At 41.3% G+C, this 9,384-nt stretch overlaps 1 long non-coding RNA gene across 1 annotated transcript; it reads left to right on the forward strand.

The window, feature by feature from the left end:
• Positions 1-3,860: 3,860 nt before the first annotated feature.
• Positions 3,861-9,118, forward strand: LOC121013111 (uncharacterized). The gene is made up of 3 exons (XR_005782500.1): positions 3,861-3,928; positions 6,519-6,636; positions 6,728-9,118. It is a non-coding gene; the product is annotated as an uncharacterized LOC121013111 (long non-coding RNA).
• Positions 9,119-9,384: the final 266 nt, after the last annotated feature.

Genomic DNA, 9,384 nt, shown 5'->3' on the forward strand with positions numbered 1-9,384 from the left:
TTTGACTAGTGGATTTATGAGGTGGCCCTGGGGACACGGTCTGACGTGGGAGTGGGACATGAGTCCATAAGTTTGCACTTTTCATTTATCTTATTGTTTTTTTTTTATCTTGATGGTGATATTTATAAAGTTTATACTTTTGTAGAACAAATGGAATAATCACTTGCCTCGTACAACTTACAGAGCGGATTCCATACGCAATCATAGTTTAAGTTCTGTCATGTTTTCAGTAAATGTACGTACTCTTTTCATAAGTATTGGGATTTTAAGTTGTTCTAGCACACAGTTGGGGTGGGGCTATGTTGTGTACCCTCTTTGTTTCCCTTCCCCCCTGCTCCCCGCCATGTGCAATCAGGACCATGGACAACCGCCAATGTGGTAGTTGTATCTGTGCTTTCTTTCAATGCTGCGACTTCTATGATTTATGTTTAGTCTTTCTCTTTCCTACTGAGGTTGGGTCCTAATGTATTGGACATGATCAATTTTTCTGTATATATTTCTAAAGAAAATACTAGACACGAAATTGGTTAATGAAGAAAGCGTGAATGAAGAACTGTATTTTACCTTATATCAACTGTAAATGGGATTCCCTGGGCCACCAATTCCTGTTACTTTAGTTTATAACATTGTATCTCCTATGCCTTTTATTATTCCGTTCTTTAAATTCATTCTCCATTGATACGCAGAGTTTTATGTTTTTTTATGAAGAATTAAAAAAGGATAGATTTCTTTGGGTTTTCCAGTTTAATAATGCCTTTCTTATTTTTTTCAAATTTTTGTTAAATTATAGTTAGTTAACATAAAGTGTAATATTGGTTTTGGGAGTAGAATTTATTGATTCATCACTTACAGATAAAACCCAGTGCTCATCCCAACAAATGCCCTCCTTAGTACCCATCACCCCACCCATAATTGTGCTTTTAAATTTACCTGGTTATGGAAGTCACTTGATATCATATTAAGCTACTTGATACTGGAAATTGTGTTCTTGAAAACAGTGAAATATTGAAGCTGAAAATCCTCAGACTTGATCTGTAGTTCTAATTCTACATCAACATGCATTAAAAAAAAACAAAAAAACCTAATTTTAGACTGACTTTGTTGCATGTGACATCTCCATCCACATTCGGAGCACCCTTATGTCGAATGAGGGACTGAAATACCATTTTCCACGGAAAGGAATAACAACTACTTAGAGAAATAGCAGTTCTGGGTCTGTGGCAGTAAAACCTTTAGACATTCTATTGTGCTGCAAAGTAAGGAAGCTATCAGAGACTGCAGGGGCAGCTTTCTTTGAAGTTTTCCATTGTTCAAATTAGGTCCTAGGCTTGATCTCCAGCGCTGTTTGCCTCTGGCTGCGGATGGGAATATCCATTTACATAGAGTCAAAGTAGTTCACCGACCTTCACATTATGCTCTACATTGCGATTCATGGATCTGAGCCTGCCATTTTCTCTCTTTAAGGAATCTATGGCACTTGGGAATATCCACCCAAATCTGCAGTCTTTATAATTCTCACTATCCCCCTGTTGTTGTTGTTGTTGTTGTTGTTGTTGTTTTCAAATCCTGGAGACACTGCAGGAGGTGGTGTATCTCCTTCTGTGTTTGTCATGTTCCAGTTTACAGAGGCCAAGGCCTCAGCACTCATACTTTAACGTACCTGAGGGGTCCTCTGAATACACCTCTTGCCGTGCCAATCTTAGCAACGTCACTGCCTTAGCAACGCGCAGCCAGGCGTGCAAGTCCAGAAGCCCATCCATCCAGAATCCCTTCTTAGGACCTCGACTGTCACCAACCACATTACACTGAGTTCCCTAAAAGAAGTTGCCTCTGCAGGGCTCAGTGGATGTGATTTATTGAGAGAGTGCGCCCCCAGGAAAAGCTATAGGTTGGGAAGGCCAGGAGGGCAGGGAGAGCACTGAGCAAGCTGGTCTCAGGTAAGGTCTACTTCAATGGGTTTGGTGGACCAGTGGCCACCAGTGGCGGTGACCCGGCAGTCATCACAGATCCATCTACAAGGAGCTAACTGAAGCTTTGGGGCATAGACAAGCATCCTAAATCTAGGATGTGGGTGTATTAATTTGCTGTGGGGGACATAACAAAATACCACAGCATGGTCTAAGTAAGACAACTTTATTTCCTTACAGTTCCGGAAGCCGGAAGTCAGAGATCAAAGTTTTGGCAGGCTTGGTTTCCCCTAAGACCTGTCTCCTTGGCTTGTGATGGCCACCATCTCACAGTGTCCTCACATGGTCTTTCTTCTGTGTGCCCGTGTGCTAACCCCCTCTTCTTGTAAAGACACTAGTCAGATTGAATTAAGGTCCACCCCAATGACCTCATTGTAACTTAACTACCTCTGTAATGACTCCCTCTCCAAACACAGTCACATTCTGAGAGGTAGAGAGGAGTAGAGCTTCAAATAGGAGTTTTGAGGGCACACAGTTTAATCCTAGTCCAAAAAAGGGGGTGGGGAGGGGAACCTGCTATAGGTTAAAAAACATCAACAAAGTGTAAGATAAGGGCCTTCCTAGGTCCTAATTCAAGCAAATCAACAATAAAAAGATATTTTTGAGTGAATGGCACCTGTTGGGATGAGCACTGGGTGTTTTACGGAAACCAACTTGACAGTAAATTTCATATTAAAACAAAAAAGAAATCCCAATTCAGACTGGGTATTATAAGATATCAAGAAATAAATTTTAATTTGGTTAAATGCATTAATGGTGGTTTTATTTTTATAAAAATGTTCTTACATGAGAATAGGTACTAAGCATATATTGATGCCTAGGATTGGTTTATTTATTTAAAACTTTTTTTTTAAACATTTATTCATTTCTGAGAGACAGAGAGAGACAGAGTGCAAGAGGGGAGGGGCAGAGAGAGAGGCAGCCCTGGAATCCGAAGCAGGCTCCAGGCTCCGAGCCGTCAGCACAGAGCCCAACATGGGGCTTGAACTCACAAACTGTGAGATCATGGCCTCAGCTGAAGTTGGATGCTTAACTGACTCTGCCGGGGATTTATTTTAATGTAGCCTAGATGTGCTGTCCCCCATAACAAGAGTGGAAGCGTATTGCTGAAAGAATAAAGGCAAAAATTCAGACGTGTTTGAAAGTGGGTCATTGAAGATTCATTGTGCCACTTTTTCTAATTTATTTTTTTTTTGCATTTTAAGAACGTCCATAAAAATGGTAATTAAACATAAATTAAGAAGGGTGTTCACATTGTTCCTTGAGGAGAACATATATGTTGAAGCGAATAGATACCCCTTGCTCTCGCTGTATATTACCATGGGTCAGGGTGACTAGTGCATTTCTTTTATCTTAACTATTAAAATGGGAGTTAATTGAGGGCAAAAAAGCAAGTTTTCTTCATCTTTTTTACCCATTACATTTTTCACGGGGTCTTGCACAAAGCGAATTCTCAACAAACAAGGGAATTAGCTACGGATTAGAATGTCAGGTTCATAGCATTTATTTTTTTGTTCTTGTTAGATGTTCTACATTAAACATTTTTTTTTGCCTGTATTGTTATTTATCTGAAATAATTTGGATGATTTCCCAAAGATTTTTTTTTTTTGGCTGAGTAATTTTGACTTTGAAATTTCTCATGCAATAACATTTTTGTCAGTAGGCATATTAAATACATTCAGATAGTAGCTCTCATTCAAAATCTAATAGGCATAGTAAAAAGGTAGCATGAGTAACCATAGAAATTTCTTTTGAATACCCTAAAAAAACCTCTTCTTATGAAGACTTGAGGTCATCGTACTGATGGGCGGCCAATATATGAAGTGCTCATAAACAAATGTTTATGGTTAATATCTATTTAAGACCTTTTTTTTCTTTTGTTTTCTCTTTTTAGGGGCCTCCCAGTTGACGCTGTAGGAAGTAACATCCAAAGCTTTAAGTTTCCTACAGACCAAATGCCGGTGAGATGCTCACGTCTCCTTCTATCTCCGTCCCTCTCTGTCCCTCTGTCCCTTTTTTACTTTAAACCTAGTAACAAACACAGAGTTTGAAAGCTGAGAAGCAGGTATGCGTTACAGGTGCCAAAGCGTTGGCACACTGGTCTGGCTTCTCATCTTGGTCACCTACCAGATAATGACAGTCTCTTGCCTGTCTGTGCACGCAGTTGTCAAATTTGTGGTGGCAAATCTCATGCACTTAAGTGGAGACTGCATGCTCCTGCTTGTCCGGCCCTTTCTCAAACTCAAAAGAACCAACCAAGAGGCTGAAGTGCCTTGATACAGTCTGCCATTTTACTTTGGAGTTGGCGTTTCTTCCCCGGCGCACTTTGGTCTCCTTCTGCTTTCAGAATATCTCTGTTGGCAGCCTGAAAATTGCTGAGCGTGTTGATAAAATTCGGATTGCAACACTGAGTCCCAGCTGGAAGACAGGCCCTTTGGCTTTGGGACATTCTTTATGTCGATGCATAAGATTTCTTCTTTTCTGCCTACTCTGTTCTGACCCTTGTTTTATTTCTTTAGTGGTAGCCTGAAAAATCTGGCATGGCTAAGAAGTGTCATGTTCTGGAAAGATTAGTTCATGAAATAACTTGTATTCGTGGGCAATGTATTGGAATTTAAAAAATCTTTAATAAATAAAGAGTCCTGGGGACTCTTTCCAAAGTTTCAACTAAAGGGTACACGATTTAAATCAATTCCACCGTATGTTTATTTCACTATTGTTTTTGCTTTTTAACTAAACAGACAGACAAAAAAACCCAACAATAACACCAGCTTGGGAAAAGGGCTTAAGAGTATGTCATCTCATAAAACAAGGTTCCAATTACCTTTGACCTGCATTTCCTTTTTTTTTTTTTTTTTTTTTTTTTTTTTTTTTGGCCTCCATTTTCTGTTTGGATCCAATTGTGCTAAAACAGCAGTAACAAAAACAAAAGAAAACACAAGCAGCCTCATTATTTCCCAGCCTAGGACACACATGAGCCACATGGACCTCACACTGAAGTTCTGATCATCAGTCTCTGGCAGGGCATTCACGTTTTATCTCCAGAAGATCAAGCAGATAGAGAAGCCACTTCGCGTGGATGGGGAATTCTTACTCAAAGCACAGACAGCTGGAATACTAATGAAGGAAATTCTGCAAAGAGCTAAACTAGTCACAGGTGCAATTTTTTCTTTCCTTTTATAACTTTACCAAGTCTGAAAATTCACTGACGTAAAGACACGGCAGAGAAGAAGAGCACAAATATAAAGTTTCTATTTAAAGTGGTGAGCTAACAGCCATGGATTAGTGGGTCACAGAAATCCCGATGATTGTCCATCGGAAATGCCACAAGGAATACCCTACACGTCTTCCTCTTTGGTCCTAATTTGTTTCTATAAGAGGAATGGGTAACTCTTTTGTAGGGTCACTGAGGTATGACGAAAGCTGCCATACTTCATTAGACCAGCTTGTCGCACACTGTTTAGTGGAAATACCTTCCAGCCTTTCTGTCAGTTGTTCTGACAGACCAGAGAGACCTCAGATTTTAAGGAAATATTCCATTTGACGATGGGAAGGGAGGTTGCAGGGTGAGAGGACGCAGGCACGACTGGAAGGCACAAACGCACATGGAAAACGTAAGTCTTCCCTGGGTGTCACCGGAATTGATTTCAAGATGCTGCACAATGAAATTTAAGGCAAAGTTTTCCAGAATCTCGCAATTCAGAACATCCTCAAGTCTTTGGGTTCCACGTGAAGGTTAGTCTGGCCTATTGATGCTAGAATAATACTATTTTCATCTTACTACTAATTTCTGACATTGCGTAGTTTATCGTAGGTCAGGGCACAGTGGAACGCGCATCAGCTTACGGGATACACTTTTCCTGTCACATTCATATTCTGCTGTTTTTATTTTTTAACTCTGGCAGGGGTAAGAGTAGCCATATGCCCTACAATTAAAATGCAAGCATCTATTTTTATGCAAATTTTCTCATCTAAGAGAAACTTCCCCTTGAATGTTGGCACATTATATATGTTGATAATAAATAGCAATTTATGTTTGGTATTATGGAAGGAAAGTCACAAAAAAGGTCTTTGATCTCTATGGGCCCAAGTAGATAAAACAGGATACTGCAATTAGCAACTAATGTAAGCCCTGGAGAGGCATAAAGAAGGGAAGGAGGAATAGGCATTTTTCTTCTGGAAGGATTTTAAGAGAACTAAAGCAAAGAAGGATATTAAAGCAGGAAGATAATGGTTTCTTTTATATGTCTACCAGGATAACGGTGTCCATTGTTATCTGTGTGAAAAACATTCATTAAACATCTAATGGCACACCGAAGGATAATAACACTAATTCAATATTTTAGTCCAGAAATCATTTACGAAAGTTGTTAGTACCATAAAATTCTCCTTGGAAAGTTCGACTCCATCAACATTTGCTAGAAGAAGAGTTCCATTGGTTCAAAGCAATGCATACCACGGTTTCAGGGGCTGCAAAGTCAAATTCTTTGTGGAATTTTGTGATACCCTCGTCTCTTAAAACCATAACAGCATTTGTTTTTTGAATTTCAGAGAAGCTAATGTAATTCAATTCCGAGGCTCGTTGAAATGCCTAAGCATGCTCTTGAAACCTTTGGCAGGAGTAGCAATTTCATACATCAGGCCTGGAATTATTCAACTACGGGAAGAGGTGATATACTCAGTTAATTTGATAAATTTCTGATTATGAATTCACAGTAAAATGTTTTAAGTTTTTTTGTTTTTTGTCTTTTGCCATACAGCCAGCGGAAAACACAGTGACACATTATAAGCATACAGCCGAATGCCTGATCACACGGGCACAAACCTACGATTCCTCCATCCAGGATGGGATGACATTGAACAGCGCAGACACCTTCGAAGCCCTCTGACCTCTTCCCCATGCCTTTCCTGCCCATAGATAACCATCGTGTTGGCTTCTAACATGACAGATTAGTACTTGAGTCTTATGCAAAACGAATCATATATACATATTCTTTGTGTCTTGTTCCTTTCACTCATGACGATGCTGGTAAGTCTCATCTCTTGCGTGTAGTGGCGGTTTGTTCGTTACTTTGTGACGCCCCATCGTATTCCACAATCTATTGTCTCTCCACTGCACTGTGATAAAAACTGTCCATTTATGGGGCACCTGGGTGGCTCAGTTTCATGACATTTGTATGACAATATGGGGGCGAACTGGCATACAAGGTGGGTCTCTCCCCTGTAACTTTCTCTGACGTCATATATTTTTCGGCGTACCAAACATTGCATGACAGTGACTTCCACGTCTGTAACAGGAATCTACGTAACTTGTAAAGATGTTATATTAAGTCATGTGGTACTTTTGCTCTTTTTAAAAAAAGTTTAAAGCAATCGTAAAATTATAAACAGGTTGTGAGACAGGACGAGGCTTTTAAAACTCCTGAACTATTCAATGCTTCATTTCCTCTAAATATTTTCATCTTCATCTCCTACGAATGCTGACGTCTTCCTACCTAACAGCGATTAAAATCATGTCATTAACACTGATACAGTAATAATATTTAGTTGAGGCTGCATTTGAATTTCTCTGATTGTCCCAATGACATCCCACAGCAAAGGAATACAGTTCAGAATCAGCATGTTTAGTTGTTGGGTCTCTTTAATCTACCCCAGCCTGGATGAGTTCCTCAATATTTGACTTTGGGGGACCGGGCACTTTTGGAGATGACAGGCCAGTTATTTTGCAAAATGTTCTTGGTTTGGGTTTGTCTGCTGTTCCTCATGATTAGATTTTGGAGTTGAGTTTGGTCAGTGTGATGGGCAACTGGACAGAAGCGACCCCGGAGAGCTGGTAAGCATCATCCCCCGGTGTGTCTGTGAGGGGGTGCATGCAGGAGACGAGCATTTGATGCCGTAAAGAGACCCACCCTCACCACCGTGGGGGGCACGGCCCCATCCATGGGGGGCCACCATCCCATCCGTGGGGGGACATGGTCCCTTCCGTGGGGGACCTGATGGGACAACAAACCGAAGGAAGGGAAAGTTTCTCTCTCTTTTCTCGAGCTGAACATTCATTTCTTCCCCCCACCCCGTCAACCACCGGGGCTTCTAGTCCTCAGGCCGAGTGACACCAGAGGCTTCCCGGGTTCTCCAGCCTGCACATGGCAGGTGGCAGGACTTCTAGGCGACCGGAACTGCGTGAGCCAATCCGTGTGATAAATGTCCCCTTCCATGCCGACCTGTATATCCTATCGGGTTCGTTTTCTGGAGAACCCTAACACAGGAATACAATGGTGGGGCTGTTCTCCTACATCTTACACGGAGGCTCAAAAACTTTATTTGTTCTGCTGCTGAAGATGATGAATTGGATCACAGTGATGAATGCAGTGTCTGCCAGGGTCCCTCCTGTGAAGACACTTGTTTACTCCTTGTAATTAATGAACGTGTTTTTTTTTTTTTTTTTATGGGGAGGGGTTTCCAAACCGTGTGGTATAACCCGTCCCTTACGCGTGGAGGTATGTATGTAGCTATCGGGGACTACTGGTTTCCTATTGTATCCAATGAATTACAATTTTATTTATTTGTTTGTTGTATTCTGATGTTTCAATGGTCCCAGATTTGGCCACTGGAGGTGCTTCAACTTGGTTTCTGTGTCCTTTTGCACATCATTTTTTGAGCACTTTTTTTGGTTTGTTTTCAAGAATCGCAAGATATTCCAGGTACTTTTTTTTTTTTTTTTTTTTTTACTTTCTTTGTCCCAGATCTAGAATCAGCCCATTCTCCAGGGAGCCTGGTTCCTTCTGGCACACCATGGTGTTAAGAATGTACTATGTGTGCAGCACTAGATGTAATCATGCTGCTGGGGCCCGGCTACTCCCAGGCCTGGCGGTAGAGTGGGACACTATGCGAATATGTGTACATGTACGATAGGGGCGTGTATGTGCATGAGTGAGTGTGTGCATGTACACGTCTATTTGCTTCTATACATTTCTGCATATTTTGAAGAATGTTAGCTCACACTGACAACTCTAATTATGATCTCATACCATAGCATTAATTCTAGCTTTCTTCTCCCTTGCAATCCAAAAAAAATTTTTTTAACTGTTTAATCTTGAGAGAGAGAGAAAGAGAGAGAGAGAGCAGGAGAGAAGCAGAGAGAGAGAGAGGGAGGCACAGAATCCAAAGCAGACTCCAGGCCCCGAGCTGCCAGCACAGAGCCCGAAGCGGGGCTCGAACTCACGAACCTCCAGATCACGACCTGAGCGGAAGTCGGACGCGCCCCCCGGGCGCCCCTCCCTTGCAACTTTTTGGTCACCTGTTTGCAGACATAAACCTGCTCTCGTTCTCTTGAAGATGTTTACCTCCTTGGCCAAGCCTCACATGTCACCCATCAATTTCTCCTCCCCCCTTTCCTTGAATGGGGACGCTCACCCTG

This window comes from Herpailurus yagouaroundi, unplaced genomic scaffold, assembly GCF_014898765.1.
Source record: "Herpailurus yagouaroundi ecotype Mexico unplaced genomic scaffold, PumYag 198, whole genome shotgun sequence".
Lineage (NCBI taxonomy): Eukaryota > Metazoa > Chordata > Mammalia > Carnivora > Felidae > Herpailurus > Herpailurus yagouaroundi.